Raw genomic sequence first — 27,377 nt, 5'->3', positions numbered from 1 at the left:
TTTAAATGTACAATACCAATGTTTCCATTTATCATCCACTCCAGCAGAATTGGGGTCAGCCTTGAATCGTTCTGGTTGAAGATATCGCTCCATTCTAACAAAAAGTTAATAAATTGAAATAAAGAATAGATTTGCCTTCCAAAGTTAGGCTTTATTAACTTTAAAATTAGCAGCATATCTTTCTACATCCAGTCCCAACAAAGGCTAGAAAAGGACTGAATTTAAGGTAGCCACAACACATCATGTGATCATCAACTACCAATGAGATTACAACACATATCCCAAGGCAGTTAACAAACAACGAATCATAATACTTTTACTAATCAAGGAATAATCACCACAGGCTGTATCATACGAAGCAGCAGCAAGAGGAGCTGCAGAGATACAGCAAAAGCCACAGGACTTCGGCACCCATGAAATGACACGGGGTTTCGAGAGATGTTATCGCTGCGGCAGATCCACCCATGACCAGAGAGACTGCTGGTTCAAGGACAAAGCATGCAGGCAATGCGGAAAGATGGGACACATTGCACGTGTATGCCGATCTGGAAACAAAAAATCCACTGACAGAAAAAAAATCAATAAGGAAAAGTACAGAAAGGTACAAATGATGACGGACAGTAGCTCTGAAGACCAGAAGAGCAATAGCGACTCCGGAAACAAGAGACTAAGCTGTCTCAAATTACATAATGTAATTGCCAAAGAAGAATACCAGACCATTTGGGTTACCCTCATGATAGCGGGGTCCCCAGTTAAAATGGAGCTAGATACAGGATCAGCTCTGACCGTCATAAGTCGACGGGATTACGAGCAGCTATTTCCGCATATACCTTTGAAAGACACATCCATTATCTTGAAGACATATACGGGGCAGAAAGTATACCCCAGAGGGAAAATAAGGGTGCCTGTTGTATACAATGGCAAGGAAATACAGAAGTTGTATTTATACGTTCTGCAAGATGGTGGTCCACCGCTGTTGGGACGTGAATGGATCAGGAAGATACGTTTAGACTGGCACTCCATTCAGGCACTGACGGTGACCAGTAAGAAAAAAAATGATGATGACGTCATACCTGAACGATTAAAAGACATCTTGGCCAACGCCAAAGAAGTGTTTCAACAGGAACTAGGAACCTTGAAAGGCGTCACCGCCTCAATAAAAGTGGAAGATGTGGCAATTCCCAAGTTTTTTAAGGCAAGGCCGGTGCCATACGCAATTCGTCCAGCAGTCGAGGCAGAGCTGGAGAATTTGGAAAAGGCAGGCGTGTTATCCAAGGTAGATTGGAGCGAGTGGGCAACACCCATCGTCCCGGTCATGAAGAAAACGTTGAATAATGATAAATCTGAAGAACAGAGAAAAATTCGCATCTGTGGGGACTTCAAGGTGCCTGTAAACCCGGTCCTTCACACGGTAAAGTATCCTCTTCCGAGGATAGAAGATATTTTCGCCTCACTATCCGGAGGGAAACGTTTCACCAAAATTGACTTGGCACAGGCATATCTACAGATGGAGGTTGAGGAGGCCTCTAAAAAGTATCTCACGATAAACTCACACAAAGGCCTGTACCAGTACAATCGACTGGTTTTCGGAGTAGCATCAGCTCCAGCTATCTGGCAAAGAGCTATGGAGCAAGTCCTACAAGGGATTCCGGGGACTCAATGCTACCTAGACGACAACCTTGTAACAGGAGAAAATGACAACGAGCACCTTGCCAATTTGGAGCAGGTGCTCACTAGGCTGAGAGAACGGGGCCTACGAGCAAATCGCCCCAAGTGTGAATTTTTCCAGAAACAAATATCATATTGTGGCCATATAATTAACGAAGAAGGGTTGCATAAGTCACCTGAAAAAAATTGAAGCGGTCATAAAAGCCCCAGCACCTGAAAATGTCTCACAATTAAGGTCATTCCTGGGATTGATAAATTACTATCATAAATTTTTACCGAACTTGTCAACTGTTCTGCACCCTCTTAACGCACTGCTACAAACGGGAGTAATTTGGAAATGGAGCGAAGACTGTAAACGTGCCTTCCATAAATGCAAAGGCTTGATCACGTCCAAGGAAGTGTTGGCTCATTACAACCCATCACTGCCAATCAGACTGGCGTGCGATGCATCCCCTTACGGCGTAGGAGCGCTATTATCGCATAGATTCCCTGATGGCTCGGAGCGGCCGATAGCTTTTGCGTCACGCTCATTGAACTCAGCTGAGCGTAACTATGCCCAGATCGACAGGGAAGCACTCAGCCTGGTGTGGGGAGTGAAGAAATTCAACCATTACCTACACGGACAAAAATTTACCTTGTTGACTGACCATCAACCCCTCGTCTCCATATTCAACCCTAAAAAGGGCGTTCCCATTATGACAGCGCAAAGGCTACAGAAGTGGTCCCTTTTCCTAGGGGCACACCAATATGACATAGAATACAAAGGATCAAAACAGCATGGGAATGCTGACGGTTTATCGCGCCTACCATTGCCAACGGTAGAAGAGGCACCTACAGTGGACCCAGTGGAGATGTTCCACTCAACCATAGTGGAATGTCTACCAGTAACAAATTCTACCATTGAAAAGGAAACGAGAAATGACCCGACTCTCTCACGAGTCTACGATTTAACGGTGAAGGGATGGCCAGCACATGGCGAACCACTGTTGCCAGCATTCTCGCAAAGAAGAGAACAGCTGTCAGTGTGCCGAGGAACCTTGATGTGTGGATCCAGAGTGGTGATTCCACCCAAACTCCGGGATAAAGTGCTAAAGGAGCTTCACGAGGGGCATCTGGGTGGAGTGAAAATGAAGAACCTAGCTAGAGCGTTTGTGTGGTGGCCAGGTATCGATGGAGACATCGAAGAAATGACCAAGAGCTGTCTAGGATGCCAGAAGGCCCAAAACGCCCCACCACAAGCCCCTCTACATCCATGGGAGTGGCCCTCATCTCCATGGCAAAGGGTACATATCGACTTTGCTGGTCCATTTATGGACTCAATGTTCTTAATCGCGGTTGATGCACACTCCAAGTGGCCGGAGGTAATAAAGATGTCCTCCACCACCACGGAAAAAACCATCATAGTATTAAGGACCATATTTGCCAGGAATGGGCTGCCTGAACAGATCTGTTCTGATAATGGACCGCAATTTGTGTCCAAAGAATTCAGGAAGTTCTTAAAAAACAATGGGGTTAAGCACGACACGTCCGCCCCATACCATCCCGCCACCAATGGGTTAGCTGAAAGGTTTGTCCAGACCTTCAAGAAGGCCATAAAGGCCATGGGTAATGAAGACATAAATCTACAACATAAAGTAGATAGCTTCTTGTTTGCGTACAGGAATGCAACACATGTGGTTACAAACCAAACTCCCGCCATGATGTTTTTCAATAGAAGACTAAGATGCCGGCTGGATTTGATCAAGCCAAACATCAGAAGGGACGTAGAGAACCGGCAATTTCAAGGCATGAATGAAAGGCCAACTAGAACCTTCCAGATAGGTCAACAAGTTTTGGCCCGGGACTATCGTGCCGAGAAATGGCAGCCTGGAACTATTTGCACACGACTAGGACCGCTGATGTATACCGTGGACATTGGAGAAAGTATAATAAGGCGCCATGCTGACCAGATCATAGAGTCATCCGAAAAGGGACAACCTACACCACAACTCTATATGCCTAATGATGAAGCAGAGATACCCATAGTATCTACCTCCGATCCGGTGATACTGGAACCAGATGAACCCGACACTGGCATTCAAGCCGAATCGACCTTGCCAAAAGAACCTACTACACCACCGAAAACTACTACACCACCGAGGCGTTATCCGGACCGAGTCAGGAAGCCTTCAGAGAGACTGACTTATAATTGATTAACTGCAGCAAATGTGTAGATTATTGTTCTTGTAAACATGTTAATTAATGATTACTTAAAATGTTATGTACCAATTATCTAAAAGGGGAGGAATTGTAGTGTATGTACCTTTAAGAGCCCCTGTGTACTGTGATACCGGTAGTGACCACTCGGGTATATAAGCCTGTATAGTGTCTTGTATCTTTTAGTTCACCTCCAGACTTTGTTCAGTAAACACCTGTTAAACCAACTCCTGCATTCCATGTCTCCATTAACACACGGATACAACAATTATCACATTGCTGTTTGTGGGAGCTTGCTGTATGCAAATTGGCTGCCGCGTTTCCTACATTACAACAGTGACTCCACTTCAAAAGTACTTCATTGGCTGTAAATTGCTTTGAGACGTCCAGTGGTCGTGAAAGGCGCTATATAAATGCAAGTCTTTCTTTCTTTTATTGGTAATAAAAATATTTGAGACAGGAACAAAGGCTGCTTGACTGGGCGGGGTGTTTGGAGGTGGGAGGTTGTGTGATGAAGCCTCCAGGAATACATCCAACCAGAGTCGGCAACCTTACCTGACCCCTCCGGTACCCCCCCACCTAACTCATCGCAAACAGAGTGCAACATATTCTGGTCCCCTCCCGCAGACTATTCAGTGACAATGGTTGATTGCGGTTGAAGAATGCAGAATGGTAAGAGAAAAGTCAGGATTCCTACTGAATGACAGGTGTCTAGGCAGAAGATCCCTCTAATTTCTCTCTTCTTCACAAACTTTCATGTTTCTATCTACAGGAAATCTATCGCGATATCCGGCACCGACGGGACCGAGCTGCTGCCGATCTATCAAAACTTCCGGATAGACCAGCGCTAATGTTGAAGGATACGGAGGTTTTCATCTCCGTATCTGACAACAAACACTGTTGCTTAGCAACAGCTTGTAAACACTCGGCCTGTACCTTGGAAGTGTCTCTGAAGCTGTTGCTAAGCTACAGAGATGCTTTCCAGAGCCTGACTGTTAAAAAAATGCTAGGAGAAGAAAAAAAACCAAACCAAAACGGCTGCTGATTTCTGCCGTTAGATCGAGGTTTCCGGACATACAACCTCCGGATAAACCAAAGTTTCCTGTATTTTGTTTGTACCACTGTGGCCAGTGTTCCTCTGAATTTCCTTCTCTTTTTTTCTCTTACTGTCCAGATACATCATCTTACATATCCTCACTGTATCCTCACTACCTTGAACTCAAATCTCGCCACATTGCCTTCTTTCTTTAACTCATTCTTTCCCATGACCTCAAATCTGTGAAGCTCCTTACTGTGTTCAGTCTACTCATGCTTTTACAGTGTACAGGTTTTTAAAACCTGATCACTATTCCTTGATTTCACTTGCTTTCTATCCTACTCTTTTCAACCATGGCGGCCTCCTGTACTAGGAGTTGTGGCTTTTCATCCTGATTTCCCTACTTAAAAAAAAATGGTACACAGCTAGCTTCTATTCAGCAACTTGTGTTGGGCCTAAGTGAATGAATGTGCACAATCTCAACCAATGCCATTTAATCAATTTTTTTTTAATTCATTGATGAGATGTGGGCGTCGCTGGCTGGCTAGGCCTGCATTTAGTGCCCATCCCTAATTGCCCTTGAGAAGATGGTGGTGAGCCGCCTTCTTGAACCGCTGCAGTCCATATGGTGTAGGTACACCCACAATACTGTTAGGAAGGGAGTTCCAGGATTTTGGCCCAGCGACAGTGAAGAAACGGCGATACAGGTCCAAGTCAGGATGGTGTGTGGCTTGGAGGGGAACTTGGAGGTGGTGATGTTCCCATGCGTCTGCTGCCCTTGTCCTTCTAAGTGGTAGAGGTCGCGGATTTGGAAGGTGCTGTTGAAGGAGCTTTGGCGAGTTGCTGCAGTGCATCTTGTAGATGGTACACACTGCAGCCACAGTGCGCCGGTGGTGGAGGGAGTGAATGTTGAAGGTGGTGTATGGAGTGCCAATCAAGTGGGCTGCTTTATCCTGAATGGTGTCGAGCTTCTTGAGTGTTGTTGGAGCTGCACTCATCCAGGCAAGTGGAGAGTATTCCATCACACTCCTGACTTGTGCCTTGTAGATGGTGGAAAGGCTTTGGGGAGTCAGGAGGTGAGACACTCGCCACAGAATTCCCAGCCTCTGGCCTGCTCTTGTAGCCACAGTATTTATATGGCTGGTCCAGTTCAGTTTCTGATCAATGGTAACCCCCAGGATGTTGATAGTGGGGGATTCAGCGATAGTAATGCCATTGAATGTCAAGGGGAGATGGTTAGAGTCTCGCTTGTTGGAGATGGTCATTGCCTGGCACTTGTGTGGTGCGAATGTTACATGCCACTTGTCAGCCCAAGTCTGAATGTTGTCCAGGTCTTGCTGCATATGGACACGGACTGCGTCAGTATCTGACGAGTCTCGAATGGTGCTGAACAGTGTGCAATCATCAGCGAACATCCCCACTTCTGACCTTATGATGGAGGGAAGGTCATTGATGAAACAGCTGAAGATGGTTGGGCCTAGGACACTGCCCTGAGGAACTCCTGCAGTGATGTCATGTGATTGAGATGAATGACCTTCAACAACCACAGCCAACTTCCTTTGTGCTAGGTATGATTCCAACTAGCTTATACTGTCCATAAGGATAGACAACGTAGGAAGTGAAGTTATTGGTGTTGATGTTAATTGTATGTTCTTTCTGTTGTGTATGTACCTTTAAGGGAATAACTGGTCTTAGACTGCAGTACCGGCAGTGACCACCCCTGTATAAAAGGCCCTAGCAGGCTTCTGTAGTTTCAGTTTCAAGCTGCCTCTTGTTCAGTAAAGTACCTGTTAAACTGTTCTCCCGAAGTCCGTGTATTATTGAGGCGTGGACTTTACAGTGGCGACGAGTAAGTTCGAACTCACCTGCAGTGTGGCATCATCTCACGGGGATCTCGCCTGAAAGGAAGGTCCTGGAAGGTCGTAGTCTGAGCAACGGGCGTCGACCGAGGGCAACCGCCCAAAGAATCCATCGGTGTTTGGAGAATTGCGGGAGAGACTGTGGTTCCAGCGAATCGTGCTGGTAGCAGGTAGCGCGCTGACCTTTCCGGACTGCGGCGGGCTCAAGCTCGATCGAGCGGCTCTGCAAATCGGGCCGCGTAGCGTCGCCGGGAAAAGAAAACAAGAGAGAGAGGGTGGAGTGCACAGGGCGCGGTCAGTGCTCGAGAACAGGACAGCGGAGAGAAACCAAATGGGGGGGGAAGGAAAGCGAGAAGCACCGAAGCTGCGGGTCGCCGCCATTACCCCGTAGAATGCTAGGAGCAGCGTGGCAGTAAGGGGAAGAAGCAAAAGTGCGGGAGGCGCCATTTTATCCCGTTGGGGAAGAAGGAAAAGCGCGGGAGGCGCCATTTTAAATCGCCCAAGATGCCGAAAAGTGGCAGTATCACTGCTTTCGACAATGAGGTAGAAGACTGGACCACGTATGTAGAAAGAATCGAAGTGTACTGCAAGGCAAATGAGGTGGCCGATGGAAAGAGGGCATCGGTATTATTAACTCTGATGGGTGCGAATACGTACGGCCTATTGCGGAATTTAATTACCCCAGCTAAACCAATGGAGAAAACTTTTGAGGAGATTGTTCATATCTTACAGGAACACCTAAGCCCTACACCACTGCTGATAGCAGAAAGATTCAAGTTCCATAAAAGAAACCAGCACAAAGATGAGAGCAATGCTGACTATCTTACGGAACTATGCAAGTTATCGAAGCACTGCCAGTTCGGAGCAGGACTGGCAGACACCTTACGGGATAAGTTTGTCTGCGGGCTCCAGAGTGAAGGAATCCAGAAACGACTACTTTCAAAAAAGGACCTGATGCTAGAACAGGCTTTCAGTGTGGCAGTATCCTATGAAGCAGCAGCATGGGGAGCTGCGGAAATACAACAGAAACCACAAGAATACAGCTCTAACGAAATGGCGTATGGAGCCGAAAAGTGCTATCGCTGCGGCAGAACAACCCATGAGCAGAAGGATTGCTGGTTCAAAGACAAAATATGCAGGCAATGCGGGAAGATGGGACATATAGCAAGAGTCTGCAGGTCGGGAAAGAAGACCAACATGACAAGAACTACTAAGGAACAGTACAGGAAAGTAAAGAAACTGACAGATAGTAGTTCCGAAGATCAGGAGAGTGATAAGGACTCCGGGAGCAGGCGACTAAGTTGTTTAAAATTACACAACGTGATCGCAAAAGAAGATCACCGAACCATTTGGGTCACCCTCATGATAGCATGGTCCCCAGTGAAGATGGAATTGGACACAGGATCAGCCCTAACTGTCATGAATCGACGAGACTATGAGTGGCTATTCTCACACATACCCTTAAAGGACACGTCCATTGTATTGAAGACATACATGGGGCAAAAGGTCTACCCCAGAGGAAAAATAAGGGTGCCAATTGAATATAACGGAAAGGAAACACAGAAACTATACATGTATATACTACGAGATGGAGGACCACCATTATTGGGACGTGAATGGATCCGAAGACTACAATTGGATTGGCATTCCATTCTGGCACTAACTGTGACTGACAAAAAAGATGATGACGTCGCACCTGGACGTCTGTCACAAATTCTATCTGACGCGGAAGAGGTGTTCCAACAAGGACTTGGGACTCTAAAAGGAGTAAAGGCAACCATAAAGATTGAGGATAACGCAACCCCAAAATTTTTCATGGCCAGACTGGTGCCATACGCGACACGCCCAGCTGTGGAAGCTGAACTGGAGAGTCTGGAGTGTTCGGGGGTGCTGTCTAAGGTGGACTGGAGCGAGTGGGCCACACCCATCGTTCCTGTAATGAAGAAAGCATGGAGCAGCACACCTGGGGAGCCAAGGAAGGTTCGCATCTGTGGGGACTTCAAGGTGACTGTGAACCCATTCCTGCACACAGTACAGTATCTGCTTCTGCGGATAGAAGATATTTTCACCTCACTATCTGGAGGGAAACGTTTTACAAAGATTGACCTGGCTCAAGCGTATCTACAAATGGAGGTGGAAGAAGCATCTAGGAAATACCTCACGATAAACACTCACAAAGGCCTTTACCAGTAAAATCGACTGGTATTTGGGGTAGCATCGGCCCCGGCTATGTGGCAGAGGGCAATGGAACAAGTCCTGCAAGGGATCCTGGTGACCCAGTGTTATTTGGACGACATCCTGGTTACGGGCGAAAATGACAATGAACACCTTGCCAACCTGGAACAGGTGCTCACGAGATTGCAGGAATATGGGCTACGAGCCAACCGTCCCAAATGCGAGTTCTTCAGGAGACAAATCTCGTATTGTGGCCACATGATTGATGAGGAAGGGTTGCATAAGTCGCCGGACAAGATTGAGGCTGTAGTCAAGGCTCCAGCACCAGAAAATGTGTCGCAACTGAGGTCGTTCCTCGGGTTGGTGAACTACTACCATAAGTTCTTGCCGAATTTATCTACAATTCTGCACCCACTGAACGCCCTCCTTCAAACTGGTGTAACATGGAAATGGAGTGATGAGTGTAAGCGTGCCTTTCAGGAATGTAAATGCCAAATCACTTCAAAAGAAGTATTGGCCCACTATAACCCAACACTACCGATTCGGTTGGCATGTGATGCGTCACCTTACGGCATTGGAGCGGTGCTGTCACACAAATTCCGTGATGGTTCAGAGAGGCCAATAGCCTTTGCATCGCGCTCGCTAACCTCAGCCGAGCGTAACTACGCCCAGATTGACAGGGAGGCCCTCAGCCTGGTGTGGGGGGTGAAGAAGTTCAATTACTATCTGCACGGGCAGAAATTCACCTACTGACTGATCATCAACCCCTGGTCTCAATTTTTAACCCAAAGAAGGGCGTTCCGGTGATGACGGCGCAACGGCTGCAGAGATGGTCACTTTTTCTAGGGGCACATCAGTATGACATAGAGTACAAAGGTACGAAACAACATGGAAACGCTGATGGGCTGTCGCGCCTACCGTTGTCTATGGTGGAAGAAGCATCTGCAGTGGACCCTGTGGAGATATTCCATGCGACCATAGTCGAATGTTTGCCTGTTACAAACGCAAGTATTGAGAAGGAAACCCGAAATGACCCGGCACTCTCTCGGGTCTATGATTTGACGGTGAAGGGATGGCCAGCATATGGCGACTCACTGTTGCCAGCATTCTCGCCAAGGAGGGAACAGCTGTCAGTGTGCCGGGGAACCTTGATGTGTGGATCCCGAGTGGTAATTCCACCCAAGTTGAGAGATAGAGTACTCAATGAGCTTCACGAGGGTCATCTGGGTGGGGTAAAAATGAAAAGCCCAGCCAGGGCGTTTGTGTGGTGGCCGGGAATCAATAAAGAAATCGAGGATATGACCAAGAGATGCACAGGATGCCAGAAGGTCCAAAACGCTCCACCACAGGCCCCGCTACATCCATGGGAGTGGCCCTCATCTCCATGGCAACGGGTACACATTGATTTCGCTGGTCCATTTATGGACTCAATGTTTCTAATCGCTGTGGACGCCCATTCGAAATGGCCAGAGGTCATTAAAATGTCCTCCACCACCACGGAGAAAACTATTGCAGTCCTAAGGACCATCTTCGCCAGGAATGGGTTACCAGAACAGATCTGTTCCGACAGTGGCCCACAGTTTTTGTCTGAGGATTTCCGGAGGTTCCTGAAGAATAATGGGGTGAAACATTACACATCTGCCCCATATCATCCAGCCACAAATGGATTGGCTGAGAGGTTTGTTCAGACCTTTAAAAAGGCCATAAAGGCAATGTATAATGACGACATACCACTGCAACACAAGGTGGATAACTTCCTGTTTGCTTACCGGAATGCGACACATGCAGTAACCAACCAAACTCCAGCCGTACTGTTTTTCAACCGGAGACTAAGATGTCGCTTGGATTTGCTCAAACCAAACATAAGACGAGATGTTGAGGATAAGTAGTTCCAGCACATAAATGAGAAGCCAACCAAGAGCTTCAAGATAGGGCAACCAGTCTTGGCCCGCGACTACCGAACAGAAAACTGGCAGCCAGGCACGATATGCACACAGCAGGGACCACTAATGTACACAGTGGACGTTGGAGAGAGCATCGTGAGACGCCATGCTGACCAGATTCTGGAGTCGCAGGGACAAGCCAAACCTGTACCACAAGCATGTGCACCTGGTAATGAGCCCGAAGTACAGATTGCGTCTACCTCAGAAGCAGGGTTATTGGAAGCTGACGAACCAACCAATGACAATGAGCCAGAATTGACTCCACCGCCAGAACAGGATACTCGAGAAAGGCGCTATCCAGTCCGGGTCAGGAAGCCTCCTCAAAGACTGAACTTATAAATGACTATTTCAGTTGATGTATATATTACTGAGGAAATTGTAATTGTAATTAGTTATTATTTAGTTGTTAAATGAATGTTATGTACTGTTTATCTAAAAGGGGAGGAATTGTTGTGTATGTACCTTTAAGGGAATAACGGGTCTTAGACTGCAGTACCGGCAGTGACCACCCCTGTATAAAAGGCCCTAGCAGGCTTCTGTAGTTTCAGTTTCAAGCTGCCCTTGTTCAGTAAAGTACCTGTTAAACTGTTCTCCCGAAGTCAGTGTATTATTGAGGCGCGGACTTTACACTTTCTGTAGTCGCATCATTGAACTGCCAGTAACCAACAATATGACTCACCATTGCCATTCAACATTAAGTGACTGTATATCTTCATATGTTACCATAAATATACACGCTCACACAAGCACATAGACACTATCGCAGTAATGAGACAATCTGAAGACTAACGTGCAACTCTAGAATCTCCCTACCTCCCTTGGTCTTCACTTCTTTCTACAATCTACTGCTTTAAAACCCAACTTGGTGTCACATAACATTACTTCTTCAGTTACGTCATTTTCGCTCCTACATTTAGTGTTGTCATTCACTATGGTCCTGATCTTTCAATGAAGGTTCTTGATAAAAAAAACATGTCAGTGTTAAAATGTAATAAAAATAACCTTTTACAAATATTTATTTGACACAATGAGATTTTTATTGATCAAAGAAATATGAGTCGAGTCTTCATCCTGCCAACCTTGTGACACCATGAATTCATTTACCAAGCTTCCTGCATACTTGTATACAACAACAGTAACATGGTTAGTTAGATGTGGTCGTTAAAGAGCTGCTGCTCAGATTAAAGGAGGTGGCCGCTTAAGGATTTGTTTTTGCCTAGTTTGGCTTGGTGGCTGTCCCTTTAAACCCAGTCACAATACATGATGGGCCACATTGTAGGAGTGGGGCATCTCACAGAATCACAGAAACCCCACAGTGCAGATAGAGGCCATTCGGCCCATCGAGCCTGCACCGACACATATCCCACCCGATCCCCGTAACCCCTACACCAACACATATCCCACTCTATCCCCGTAACCCCACGTATTTAATCCCCCTAACACTAAGGGTCAATTTATCATAGCCAATCAACCTAACTCGCACATCTTTGGACTGTGGGAGGAAACCGGAGCACCCGGAGGAAACCCACGCAAACACGGGGAGAATGTGCAAACTCCACACAGACAGTCACCCGAGGCCAAATTCGAACCCGGGTCCCTGGCGCTGTAAGGCAACAGTGCTAACCACTATGCCACTGTGCTGCCACCGTCTCGCGGCGTACCCGGTTAGTTAGACTTGTTCGTGCACATTTAGGTTGAAACATTTTTTACCCAATAAGTTGCTGGAAGTGCGAGCTGGTAATGGTGCAGCGAGGGCAACAGGGCATCTTGGACCTTGGTGAAGAATGGGACAAACAGTATCCTTAGCCAATGAGATTAAAAGATTGAGAAATAAACAGAGGAAGGACTGAGAAACAGGGTGAATTAGAGTGGCTGAATTCAATGTCAAATCAAGTACAGAAAGAGAAATAAATAAAGGGAGAGAGATTGGATTAAGAGAGAGGGAACAAGGAGACAGAAAGGAAAAGTAAGAATAAAAAATACTTTTTTAAAAATTTGACATTTAAAAAATCTCCTAAAACAATTTCCAACTTGAAGGAATGAGACTCCACACTTATAATTATACACATTCTGGGTAAGAGAGGTTAACTGGCACTCATTAACAATTAGCACATTGTTAAAAATCTACTTACGCTGATACTTACTAGACTTAACTTTCTGTGGCGTGTTTAATGGGCAAGTATTGTGCAAATGTGCAACTTCATGAAAATCACAGGGAGGTTAAGTGCAAGATGTCATTTCGTGAAGCTAACGGTGCGATTCGCCCAGCAACGTGTGGCGATTCGCAATTCCTGGGGTATCTCTTCCTCGCCAGAAGTTGCTGGCCGTTTTGTGCATTAATAACGGTGTGCGTCGTTCACATGCCATTATTGTTTCAGAAAAATCTGGCCCAAGAAGTTTGAAACTCAGCTGAAGTCATAATCTTATACCAAGTTTAACTCAGTAGAAGGTTTTGTTCAGTTATTTGAAAAGATTGAGGAAAAATACAAGTTACGTTTGAGCGACCATGGACTGTGTGATTTGTGCAGTTACATGTATGACAGTCAGCTATTTTTAAATGTGGCCGATGGTTATTCTAATCCAAGTATTGCTAACTGTTTTCAGGGTTATTTAAGAAGGTTTGAAAGGAGGTGATTTTAACCCTACTTGCTCAGCAGAAACCTGGCGGGTGGGTAGTTAAAATCGCTCTGGCTCTTACCTGTCCGAAAGCCGCCATGATCACAACAACTGCAATTTTAACCTGCTCTCCTGAGCAGGCAGCAAGGACAGGCGCCCGGAGCCAATGGGGTCCTTCTTTACATATTCACGTTGTGGTCCGATGACATCATTGAGACCCGACTGTAATTTTAACTCAGGCCTGAGTGGGGAATCCACCTGGAGTTAAAATGGGGGCCTAAAGTCGGTTTGAAATCCTTATGGAAATAGTCAGCACTGTGGTAAGAAATACAAGAAACACTGTGGGGGTAATTTTAACATAACTTACTGTGCAGGAAATGGGATCGGGTGGAACGCTAATTTTACACTCCGCCCAATATTACTTTCCACTGACTTCAATCGAGAGTAACATCGGGCCGATGTAAAACCAGCATTGCACCCGATCCTGACAGTTTCCCAATGGGTGGATTAGGTTAAAATTACCCCCTACGTATATAAAAGTATTCTAGAAAAAAATAGCTTAGCATCAGATTGCCTCCTTTTGAGAAAGTAGATGAAAAGATTTCTACTATAAAGATACATATCTATGTGGAAAATCTTATGTCAGCACATCAAGCCAGATAGAGTGGCAGGTTCGTGCTGGGTCAGCTAATGCCAGGTGGAGTGGCAGGAGGGGTGTTACAATTCACCGCAGCATCAAGAGATAAAGTTGGCTCGGGATGTTGCAGACTGATTAAAATGCCAAGTATGATCATTCTTTCAGGAGGGACGGCAGAACGACAGGTGTGACTGAATCAAGACATAGCGCCAGATCTGACAGAAAGAGGAGAGTGAGGCGTGAGCCGTTCACACAGCAGCACAGGCTGGAAAAGGAAAAGGGAACGGTCAATGGCATCAAGACATTACGGGATAGATTTTGGGAATGAGCACTCCCAATGCAGAGCTTCACGTGACGGGAGCATGGATCAGGAATTGGAGCACCATGCACGGATCGTCCTGTATTAGTAGGAATGGATGGTAATCGCGGTCGGAATCCTAGACCTCTGTGCCCTGATTCCTAATCTGCACTCCTGTCACTCAGCTCTGTGCCATACAGCACGTAGATGTCAGCATATCACACTGGTAGCATTTGCTATTTTCATCACACAGCTGTCAGTGCCAGGATCATGTTTCAATCAATACCATAAGGATAAGGTGATGATGTATCAAATCACCGGATGTTATATACACATTACACTCAAATTGCTAACGGTGTCACTTAGTAAACACACAGCTAACCCCAGCCTCTGTGAATCAGCAAGTCTGTACCTACACATGATGTTAGTTGCAATTGTTTGAAACTGCCGGAATACCATTTGTTCCTTTCCAGTGCACCACCTGTGAATGGCCGACACTAACACCAAGGTCCTTTCAGTAATGGAGGAGCTTGCTGCAAAATTCTCCCAGAGGACGGTCTCCAGCGACACTAAATCTAGAAGTAACTGAAAAGCCAAAAGAGTACATATTATTTTGGGGGACAGAGACAAAAGACAGCAGCCCCAATTCCACTGTGGATAATATCCCAGAATTACCTGCACTACAATTCCCAGCGAGTTCTCGACTCTGGCCGCCAGTCACTCCCAAATTCCTACCACTGGCAGACCCAAGGCCCTGACCATCAAGTAGGACTCAGACTCCGACCACTGGGCAGACCCTGGACACTGATCATCCTATAGGCCCAATGTGCCAAACACAGGGGAGGCTGCAACACCTCTGACCACAATGCAGCCCTCGACTTTGAGCCTTGGACTCTAACCACCAGCCTGTCAGTTTCTGGCCACCACAGCAGGCCATATTCTGTCCAGCTGACAAGCAGGTCTCAGGCTGTGGCTGCCACTCTCGGGCTTCTATTTGAAAGACGCTTATAATTATGCAAAAGCTATATACGTAAGTCTGGGCTTCTACTCTGTGTCCACCCACATGTGTACTTTGGCTCCCACTTCAGATTTGAGTTGCTCTTCCCCTCCATTAGTTTGCTTCTGTCCCACTCTGTCCTCCTCTTCATCTCCTATTCTCCCACTCCTCTTCCTGATCTTTGTCATTCATGCCCCTCACCCTGTACCATCGTCATTCCCCTCTCAATCCACTATGCAACCCATTTGTTGCTGCCCAGCTGATCTCATACCATACCACCATACCAGGCTCAAGTCCTTCTGTTCTCACTCAGCCTCAGCCTACACATTAACTCTGCAACCCACACTTATGGCCAGCCCTGATCTCAAAATTATGTAAAGCTATTCCACCACCGATGCCATTTCTTACCATGTCTACATCTCTCTCACCATCTACATCCTCCTAGCTGCTCCAACCCTTCTATCCTTACTATCCAAACTGGAAAAAGCTCATTTTAAGCACCTCTGTTGACTTTCTCATTGACTACCTGGCACCTGTTTTCAACATCCTTGTCCCCACCAGTCCCAGATGGTCTCTCATCTTTGACACTCGGCATACAGCAGCTATTCCACATTACAAAAAGGACATAGAAGCACTGGACATTCTTCCTATTTGTTATTTATATATTAGCCATAGGTGAGATTACTTTGCACAGTTCTGGACTCCATGTTACAAAAAGGATGTAGAAGCACTGAAGAAGGATGATATCAGAACTGAGAGGTTATAACCATTAAGAAAAGATTGAACAGTCTGGGGCTCTTTTCTTTAGAAAAGTGAAGGCTGAAATTGACCTAATAGTGGTCTTTAGAATTATGAAGGGGTTTGATAGGGTAGACATAGAGAAAATGGTGGAATCCAAAACTAGGGGTCATAAATATAAGATAGTCACTAATAAATCCAATAAAGGATTCAGGAGAAATTCCTTTACCCAGAGTGTGGTTAGAATGTGGAACTGGCTACCGCAAGGAGTAGTTGAGGCGAATGGCATTGATGCATTTAAGAGAAAGCTAGCTAAACACATGAGGGGGAAAGGAACTGAAGGTTATGCTGATATAGTTAGATGAAATAGGGTGGTAGGAGGCTCATGTGGAGCATAAACACTGGCACAGACCAGTTGGGCTGGAAGGCCAGTTTCTGTGCTGTGAATTCTATGTAAAATACCCATTAACCTGGGATTAACCACCCAACTATCTGTTTGGCAACAACATGGTTTTATTCCACGATTATTGCTGTGCTGTCCTATTGCCTGCTTGTTGCAACTTTTAGTAATTTGTGTATTTGTACTCCCAGATCCCTTTGCTCCTCTACCCCATTTAGATTCTTATTTTCCAAGTAATATGTGACCTCCTTATTTTTCTTACCAAAAGGTAATGGCCCGTATTTTCCGATGCCTACTGGTGTGTACGAGCTGTGTACCCACCCGTAGGGACATCGGAAATGCTGGTTTCAGGCATGCACAGCGCATGCGCTGAAAATCGGCATTTCCGATCTGTCAAAAATCCTCTTGACAGATCGAACGCCTGCCCTGGAGAAGGGCCTCTGCGGGGGGAGAGTTCCGCTTTCTGCAGAACCTCCGCCTGCTGAAATCACTTAGAAATCTTACGCCTGGTAAAAGCTCGCGTAAGGCCTGCTTTTATCAGCATAAGAGTTGAAAAAAGTTTTACATTTCTTTTCCACTCATTTAGAATTTAAAAATACTTAAAAAAAAGTAAGTTTATTTTTAGCCCCGTAAAAAACTATAATTATTTTTTTCAAAAAATTAAATTTTTGTTTAAAATATTTAATTTAATGTAATTTTAACTCATTTTAAAAATGTGATTAAAAAATAAAATTATTTAATTTTTAGTGTCTTTTTGGGGTAATCTCCATTCATATATTTGATAGGTCTATCTGTCAAAAGTATGAAGGGAGATTCCCTTCTCCTATTGGCTGGCCTGGCCCACGTCATCCCAGGGATGCTTGCGAACCACATGCGCCCCTGGGATACGTGGGCCCTGCGCATTTCGACTTTGGAGAGGCCCAGGATCGGAAGTGTCCGGACCTTGGAAGCCCTCAGGTAAGCTCATTGATTTTTTTCCGATAGGAGGCCTCCGCACACAGGAAGCCTCCGATCGGAAATTACAGGCCAATACCTCACACTCATCCATGTTGAAATTCATTTGCCAATGATATGCCCATTCTGCAAGTTTATTAATGTCTTATTAATTTGTTGCAGTCCTCCTCAGTGTTAACTATCCCTCCCAATTTGGTGTCGTCCGCAAATTTAGAAATTGTGTTTTTGATTCCAAAGTCTAAATCATTAATATAAATTGTGAACAGTCCCAGCACTGATCCTTGTGGGACCCCACTTCCCACCTTCTGCCACTCTGAATAACTACCCTTTACCCCCATTCTCTACTTTCTGTCTTGCAGCCAGCTAGCTATCCATTCTGCTACTTGTCCCCTGACTCTGTATGTTCTCACCTTATTTATTAGTCGATCTGGTACCTTATCGAAAGCCTTTTGGAAATCTAGGTATATTACATCTACTGTATTACCCTTGTCTATTCTCTCTGTTACCTCTTCAAAGAATTCAATGAGATTGGTCAAGTAAGACTTTCCCTTTCGAAATCAATGTTGACTATTCATTATTATATTTTTCGTTTCTATATGTTTTTCTATTTTCTCCTTTAGTAGGGATTCCATTATTTTTCCTACTATTGATATTAAGCTGACTGGTCTATAGTTCTCTGAACATGTTCTATCTCCCTTCTTAAATATAGGTATGTTAGCTATCCGCCAGTCCTCTGGCACTACACTTCAAGTATGCAGAATAGTGTCGCTGCTGTCTCTTCCCTAGGTTCCTTTAAAATGTGCGGATGCAATCCGTCCGAACAAGGAGTTTTATCCTCTTCGAATTTGATTAGTTTATTTGATATTTCTCCTCTTTATTTTAAATGCGGTTATATCATTTCTAATCTCATCTTCCGATGTCATGTTCACCTGATCCATACTAAATACTGAAGCTATCGCTTATTAACCTTACGTTTAATATAAGTTGTTGATTGTCTGACCATTTATCACATCGTTGTTCATGGGATCTTGCTGTGCGCAAATTGGCTGCCGCGCTTCCTACATTACAACAGTGACTACACTTCAAAAGTACTTCATTGGCTGTAAAGTGCTTCGGGATGTCCAGAGGTCATGAAAAGCACGATATAAATACAAGTTCTTTCTCTCTTTTCTGCCATTGTTGGTATCTCCTCTTCTTCTTAGGCAGTCCCTCGGAACCGAGGATGACTTGCTTCCACATTAAAAATGAGTTCGCAGGTGGCTGATGAGTCCAATGCGGGACCTACAGTCTCTGTCACAGGTGGGGCAGATGGTGGTTGAAGGGGCGGGTGGGTGGGGTGCTTGGGTTGACGTGCGCTCCTTGCACTGCCTGCGCTTGGTTTCCGCTTGCTCCCAGCCAAGAGACTCGAGGTGTTTGGTGCCTTCCCGGATGCGTCTCCTCCACTTTGTGCGGTCTTGGGCCAGGGATTCCCAGGTGTCGGTGGGGATGTTACATTTTTTCTGTTACACTGTTGGTATAGTAAGTAGATGGGAGGGGCATTCACGGCCTCCAATCTCATCTTGCACTGAATTCACTTGTTGGGTGCCTTACTGTAGGGACGCTTGTCAGAACCTGGTGCTGTAGCATCTCCCCTGGATCCTTGCCAACTGGAGGGGTCAATAGGGGCCCTGGGGGCAGGATAAAGAAACAAGGCAAATAATGGCCTGTATCTTTAACCTCTCCCTCCCCCACATGTTTTGAGGCACACAGGGCCAGCTGGCAGCTGATAGATTGGAGAGGAAGTTTCCATTGTTTGATTCTCCCTTAAATTTGTCTTGGGTTTTAATTTGCATTTGTGCCTCCCCCAGGAGATTACATGGCTACTGGTGGGTGGGTGGATGGGGTTGATGTGAATCTTGATGCTTCAGGCATCATGACTGTGTGGGGCAGGCTGAATGGACTTCTCCTGACTATTTCTTTGACGATGTTCATAGTCAACCAGAAGGCTCATTCTGGTTGGCCCGATCTAGTCGGTAGCTGTGAATTAGATGTGTTGCTGCTTTTTGTGCACAAAGCCCAGGTTTTGGGAGGAAAAAGTGGGTAGCTGCCTCTTCACAGGCACAGCACATCTCAGGAGCACTGCGCCTGCCAGTTGCCCAGAGAAGAAAATCAACCCTATCCAATAGGCCATCGCTGTGTTTTCTGTTTATTTTTCATGTGTATTTTTAGATATGTGTAGACACATGAAAAGTGGGAGGCATTCAAGGAGAAGATAGTGAGGGATCAGAGCAAATTTGTTCCCACAAAGTAAAAGGGTGGGACTGCCAAATCTAGAGCCCCCTGGATGTCAAGGAGAATACAGGGTAGGATAAGGGAAAAAAGGGAAGCTTTTGTCAGATATGGAGGGCTCAATACTACAGAAAGCCTAGAGGAGTATAGAAAGTGCAGGGGTGAAATTAAAAAGAAAATTAGGAAAGCAAAGAGAGGGCATGAAAATATATTGGCAGGTAAAATCAAGGAAAACCCAAAGATGTTTTATAAATACATAAAGAGCAAGAGGATAATTAAGGAAAGAGTAGGGCCTATTAGAGACCAAAAAGGTAACCTATGTGTGGAGGCGGAAGATGTGGGTATGGTTCTTAATGAATACTTTGCGTCTGTCTTCACAAAAGAGAGGGATGATTCAGGCATTGTAGTTAAGGAAGAGGAATGTGAAATATTGGATGGGATAAACATAGAGAGAAAGGAAGCATTAAGAGCATCTTTGAAAGTAGATAAATCGCCAGGCCCGGATGAAATGTATCCCAGGCTGTTAAAAGAAGCAAAGGAGGAAACAGCGGAGGCTCTGACCATCATTTTCCAATCCTCTCTGGCTACAGGTGTGGTGCCAGAGGACTGGAGGACTGATAATGTTGTGTCATTGTTTAAAAAGGGTGAAAAGGATAGACCAAGTAATTACAGGCTAGTCAGCCTAACCTCGGTGGCGGGAAAATTATTGGAAACAATTCTGAGGGACAGTATAAATCATCATTTAGAAAGTCACAGATTAATCAAGGACAATCAGCACGGATTTATTAAGGGAAGGTCGTGTCTGACTAACTTGATCAAATTTTTTGAGGAGGTAATGAGGAGGGTTGATGAGGGTAGTGCATTTGATGTAGCCTACATGAATTTTAGCAAGGTTTTTGACAAGGTCCCACATGGCAGGTTGGTCAAAACACATAAAAGCCCATGTGATGCAAGGGAAAGTGGCAAGTTGGATCCAAACTTGGCTCAATGGCAGGAAGCTAAGGGTAATGGTCGACGTGTCTTTGTGGCTGTTTCCAGTGGGGTTCCACAGGGCTCAGTACTAGGTCTCTTGCTTTTTGTGGTATATATCAATGATTTAGACTTCAATGTAGGGGGCATGATTAAGAAGTTTGCAGATGATACAAAAATTGGCCATGTGGTTAATAGTGAGGAAGAAAGCTGTAAACTGCAGGAAGATATCAATGGACGGGTCAGGTGGGCAGAAAAGTGGCAAATGGAATTCAATCTGGAGAAGTGTGAGGTAATGCATTTGGAATACACAATAAATGGTAGGACATTGAGAAGTGCAGAGGATACACAATAAATGGTAGGACACTGAGTAGTGTAGAGGAGCAGAGGGACCTTGGTGTGCATGTCCACAGATCCCTGAAGGTAGCAGGACAGATAGATAAGGTGGTTAAGGGGGCATACGGGATACTTTCCTTTATTAGCCAAGACATAGAATATAAGAGCAGGGAGGTTATGCTAGAACTGTATAAAACACTAGTTAGGCCACAGCTAGAGTACTGCGTATAGTTCTGGTCATCACATTCCAGAAAAGATGTGATTGCACTAGAAAGGGTACAGAGGAAATTTACGAGGATGTTGCCAGGACTGGAGAATTTTAGACATGAGGAAAGATTGGATAGGCTGGGGTTGTTTCCTTTGGAACAGTGGAGGCTGACGGGAGGTTTAATTGAGGTGTATAAAATTATGAGGGGCCTAGATAGAATGCATAGGAAGGACCTATTTCCCTCAGCAGAGAGGTCAATAACCAGGGGGCATAGGTTTAAAGTAATTGGTCGGAAGTTTAGAGGGGAGATGAGTAGAAATGTTTTCACCCAGAGGGTGGTGGGGGTCTGGAACTCACTGCCTGAAAGGGTAGTAGAGGCAGAGACCCTCATCACATTTAAAAAGTGCTTGGATATGCACTTGAAGTGCCGTAACCTACAGGGCTACAGACCAAGAGCTGGAAAGTGGGATTAGGCCTGAGAGCTCTTTTTGGCCGGCACAGACATGGGCCGAATGGCCTCCTTCTGTGCCGTAAATTTCTAAGATTCTGCTATGATTCTATTTATGTAAAAGTGTTGAAAGAGTCTATTGTGGCAGAGCCACCAGGGGACTCTGATCGAATGTACATAATTATCTTTAACAAATTATTAGCTACAGAATGAATCTGTATCTTTGTTCATATTATTGCATGTACATAGCGCGGTCCCTTTAAGAATGAGACCAAACGCAATGACGTCATCACGTTGATCACGTGATCCTCCAGCGGCGGGAAAATGTCATGACGTCATGACGTCAGGCTGGGGAACCGCCCTAGCCAGTCCTCGTGGAGCCAGCAAAGAGTACAGACCTGTAATTTAGTTCTCCTGTGTTTTCGTGTTAAACTCTGTTGAATAGTATTAAACATTGTTTGTTTGATAGACTGACTCGACCTCAGTCCTTTAGTTAGGAATCTAGCCATTCTTACACTATTACACTCAGAGGTCTCACTTTGCATAAAACGCCAATGAAACACAGGGAACAATCTTAAAAATATATAGAAAGAGAACAAGTTATTTCCTCAGGATAACTTGGAGAGATTGGTACGAAGACAAAGTGAGGAGCAAGCAGTAGCAATGTAGAAGTACTTCCCATAATTAGCCTCCGAATGACCAATTTAGGCCACTTTTGCAGAGCACCTGAACTTAAAGGGATGGGTCAGGTTAGCGGCTGTACATTCCATTTGCGCTCGAGACCCCAGGCTACCTCTGCGCAATGCCATGGGAGAGTAGCTAGAAAATATATCTAAAAAATATTTTTGCGTTTATCACACGTCAAGCGTCATACTTTGTCCTCTATGCAAATTTCTGTACTGTGCTTAAAATGACAGAGAAAAAAAAGAACAGTCAGTTCTTGCTGATTTATTCTGACCTTGGGAAGGAGCCAGGGATTTACAAGCAGTTGCCAAGGTAAAGAGAAATCTCCACCAGCAATAGAAATGAGTTCCAAGTGACCTCGAAGAAAGAAAGGACTTGCATTTATATAGCACCTTTCACAACTTCAGGGCATCCTAAAGCGCTTTACAGCTGACGAAGAACACAGATTTAAGGTTATTGGCAAAACAACCAGGGGCGAGTTGAGGAGAATATTTTTTACACAGTGAGTTGTTATGATCTGGAATGCACTGCCTAAAGGGTGGTGGAGGCAGATTCAACAGTAACTTTCAAAAGAGAATTGGATAAATACTCGAATGGGGAAAAGTGAGCAGGGCTATGGGGAAAGGGCGGGACGTGACACTAATTGGAAAACTCTTTCAAAGAGCCGGCACTTGCATGATGGACCAACGGCCTCTTTCTGTGCTGTATCATTCTATGATTCTATGATTTTATAATTACTTCTGAAATGTAATCACTGCTGTAATGTAGGATCAAGATGTTTCTAACAGCAGTTAACCTGTAATTGACCTTAGGTGTGCCTATTTACAGCAATTGGACATTGTGACCTTTAAAGGACAGGCCCCATGAAACGTAACTGCACCTTCGTGGCAGAATACCAGTTACATTCTATAATGAAAGAGGCTGAACAATTTACTGTGAGCAATCCCATGGGAGATCCTTTAAAAATATCTGCAGACATTGTACAAAATATGGGGGTTTTGCAGGCGAGTTTTGTAATGTGATACGTAGCGATGACGTAGAAAGCTGCGAGGTTGTCAAGGTGACCTTCGGTCTATCGTGATGCATTTTCCGCATTGGGTGGTGCTTTAAGAGTCAAGGTTAAAGTTCAGATGCTAGTGTAATCTTGCACGCCCATTTATGGGAATAAAGGATGCAGGGAAGATCATCTTGCATTACCGTTCTCTGAAAGGCTGAGACAATACAGCCTGTGTTTTAAACTGGCTGGCAATTTAGACTGGTATGAGAAGACAATCATTAACAGATGCCACACTTACATTATATGCAGGAGTGGGGTAGGGCTGAAAAGCCAGTTCAAACGTAGGCTAAGTAAACAACACAAGTGTCCGGCTGGAAGAAAAGCAGAAACACGCACAATAAATGAGTTATTGCAGCGGACAACAGAGTAACACTTAGTCCAGTGAAGAGAAATGAGGAGGAAAGCGACCTGGAGATGCCGGCAGTGCAGCGTTCAGGTCCCAGCCCAATACCCCAGCTCGGAATCCTTTTCTTGACCTGTATTTGAACTCAGTCACCTTCATTCAACATCTTGCGCCTGTTTGCAGGTCGCTCTGCTGGATCGCACGTTCTGCATGAGCTTTAAGTGTTCTGCCTCGGGGTGGGTGGAGGAAACCCCACTACTCCCCACCCTGTGGAACTGCACCTCCAACCAGCGGAGAGAGGGATCGGCACAAACACTGCGACCCTGAATAACCCCAGGTCAACGGGAACCTTGGCAGCAAGGAGCTGGGGACATTTGAGGGGGAGGGGAATTCAAGAAACTATGTAAAAGAGGGAAATTAAAAATGCAAGAAAAAATAGTTTTGCATAGATTATAGTTTAAAAGAGTGAAGTTTAAAATAGTTAACATGCCCCCCAGTACACTCTATATGTCTCATATGTTTGACTGGCACAGAACATAATGTGCTGGGCTGCCTGCCAAGAGTGTTGACCTCTTCTATTTTGAAGCTCATTAAGTTTCAGTAGAAGCCCTTTTTTGGACGAGGTTCAGCGTCAATAAGGCTGTTATTCTAACATTCTGCTTCTTTTCGGTGTCTGTTTGCTACAGGTCTCGCAGTGTGGTTATCGATGTTCACTGTCACGCCCACTTCCCTCTGTGTACATCAGCGAGAGTACATTCAGTTCCCATACAGCTGGCAAACATCCCTCTCTCACGTCAGTACAACCACTGTTTATGTTCTGACATTAATCTGAGGCTCAAGTGAGAGCCACGTTCCTTTGTATAGATGTTGTGATGATACGGATAGTTCAGCAGCCAGTTTACTTGATCTTGTGTGAGGTGTGGGCACTTAATAGGAGTATTAGTATTTTTATAATGATTCTTTCTATGTTGTAGAGTGCCTTGTAAAAGTGTTTTATTCTGCGTTCAAATTAACCCTTTCAGAACTTTTACTATTTTGGCATCAAGATAAAGAAAAGGAAGAACTTGCATTTATACAGCTCCTTTCATGACCTCAGGATGTCCCAAAGCACTTTTAAAGTGTAGTCACTGTTGTAATGTAGGAATCGCGGCAGCCAATTTGCACAGAGCAAGGTCCCACAAACAGCAATGTGATAATGACCAGATTATCTATTTTAGTGATGTTGGTTGAGGGATAAATATTGGCCAGAACACTAGAGAGAAATTCTCTGCTCTTCAAAGAGTGCCGTGGGATAATATGCGTCCATCTGAGAGGACAGCAGGGCTTCGGCTTAATGTCTCATCCGAAAGGTGGCACCTCTGACAGTGCAGCACTCCCTCAGTACTGCACTGGACTGCCAACCTGGATTATGTACTCAAGTCTTTGGAGTGGGACTTAAGCCTCCTGGTTCAGAGGCGAGAGTGCTACCCACTGAGCCATGATGCCCAAGTAAGTGTCAGTACCTGAAGAAGAGGACGAGAGATAGGGGCAGACAGCTACGTACATGTACAACTCACATCTTATAAGCTTCAAATTGAGCGCCAGCATTAAGAGTGCAAAAGAGTTTGCTGTAAATAATTAAATCAACGCATTTGATTATATGTCATGTTAAAAAGTTCAACTAGTGAGCGTAATTAGTCCTGAAGTGTTCTGTGTCATACAATGGAAGGATGTGGTTTGATCACCTCAGTTTCCCACACAGCAAGTTTAGCATCTTGAAAACGCCATTGGCCAAGGTGATGTGCCAATTGCAGGTGCTTCCCCATGAGGTACAGTTGGGAACATTAGCAAGTGAGTCACACAGGCCACTGTCACATAGCTGCTAACAGCCAGCCAAGGAGCAACAGCGGCAAAGAGCGGGAAGGAGGTTGTTTATCTAACTCTTTGGCCAAAAATATACTTTTGGTGCAGTGAACCCTAGGGAGCGGAGTGAAGATAAATCTTTACATGTAGGAGAAGAGGAACTAAATCGCCCTGGATGGGCTGATGGGTGAAAGCACCACTTGTTGCAGCAATAGGCCATAAAAGCTAGAAGGTTTGTTTCCTAGTATCTGCTAAGTTAAAAGAAAGACTTGCATTTATATAGCGCCTTTCATGACCTAAGGCATCCCAAAGCATTTTACAGCCAATGAAGTTCTTTTGAAGTGTAATCAATGTTGTAATGTGGTAAACGCGGCAGTTAATTTGCACACAGCAAGATCCCACAAACATCAATGTGATAACGAGCAGATAATCTGTTTTAGTGATGTTGGTTAAGGAATAAAAATTGGCCAGGACACCGGGGAGAACTCTGCTGCCCATCAGAGAAATAGTGCCATGGGAGCTTTTATGTGCGCCTGAGAGAGCAGACTCGGTTTAACATTTCATCCGAACGATTCACCTCTGACAGTGCAGCATTCCCTCAGTACTGCACCAGAGTGTCAGCCTAGATTTGTGTGCTCATCTCAGAGTTAGCTGATCTCAGTTGCAGTGCTAAATTTGGCATCAGGGCTTCTGGGCTAAGGAAAGATCAACCATGACTGTCATCCTGTCACCTGGTCACCTGGTCACCCGGTCACCAGGTCACCAGGTCAACCATAAGCAGTAACCAGTAACCCCCAACCCCAATGCCATGGAACGAAGCACATTTGAAGATGTTGGCTGTGATTGGTGTTGGCTGTGATTGGTGTTGGCTGCGATTGGTGTTGGCTGTGATTGGTGCTAGCTGTGATTGGTGCTGGCTGTGATTGGTGCTGGCCGGAATTGGTGCTGGCCGTGATTGGTGTTGGCCGTGATCGGTGTTGGCCGTGATTGGTGTTGGCTGTGATTTGGTATTGGCCGTGATTGGTGTTGACTATTATTGGTGTTGGCCGTGATTGGTGTTGGCTGTGATTTGGTATTGGCCGTGATTGGTGTTGACTATTATTGGTGTTGGCTGTAATTGGTGTTGGCTGTGATTTGGTATTGGCCGTGATTGGTGTTAGCCATGATTGGTATTGGCTGTGATTAGTGTTGACTATTATTGGTGTTGGCTGTGATTGGTGTTGACTATTATTGGCGTTGGCCGTGATTGGTGCTGGCCGTGATTGGTATTGGCTGTGATTAGTGTTGGCCGTGATTGGTGCTGGCCGTGATTGGTGTTGGCTGTGATTGGTGTTGGCTGTGATTGGTGTTAGCCATGATTGGTGTTAGCCATGATTGATATTGGCTGTGATTAGTGTTGACTATTATTGGTGTTGGCTGTGATTGGTGCTGGCCGTGATTGGTGTTGGCCGTGATTGGTGTTGACTATTATTGGTGTTGGCCGTGATTGGTGCTGGCCGTGATTGGTGTTGGCCGTGATTGGTGTTGACTATTATTGGTGTTGGCCGTAATTGGTGTTGGCTGTGATTGGTATTGGCCGTGATTGGTGTTGACTATTATTGGTGTTGGCCGTAATTGGTGTTGGCTGTGATTTGGTATTGGCCGTGATTGGTGTTAGCCATGATTGGTATTGGCTGTGATTGGTGCTGGCCGTGATTGGTGTTGG

The 27,377-nt window shown here is 45.2% G+C and overlaps 1 long non-coding RNA gene across 4 annotated transcripts in view; it reads right to left on the bottom strand.

Moving 5' to 3' along the window:
• The window catches only part of LOC147105337 (uncharacterized), a 34,826-nt gene extending 10,701 nt beyond the window's left edge, over positions 1-24,125 (bottom strand). Inside the window, exons 1-4 of one of the 4 annotated variants that reach the window (XR_015081735.1) lie at positions 23,726-24,125; positions 14,845-15,013; positions 13,576-13,751; positions 12,317-12,650 (exon numbers count right to left, since the gene is read on the bottom strand). This is a non-coding gene — a long non-coding RNA (uncharacterized LOC147105337). Of the gene's footprint in view, positions 1-12,316; positions 13,752-14,844; positions 15,014-23,725 lie in introns of those variants that run through there. The other 3 variants (XR_015081736.1, XR_015081737.1, XR_015081734.1) reach the window with 3 other exon arrangements.
• Between the last annotated feature and the right edge of the window lie 3,252 nt (positions 24,126-27,377).

Source organism: Somniosus microcephalus, chromosome 18, assembly GCF_052327205.1.
Source record: "Somniosus microcephalus isolate GS21.2 chromosome 18, FLI_Smic_1.0, whole genome shotgun sequence".
Taxonomy (NCBI): Eukaryota; Metazoa; Chordata; class Chondrichthyes; order Squaliformes; family Somniosidae; genus Somniosus; species Somniosus microcephalus.
This window is presented reverse-complemented; position numbering and strand designations above follow the sequence as displayed.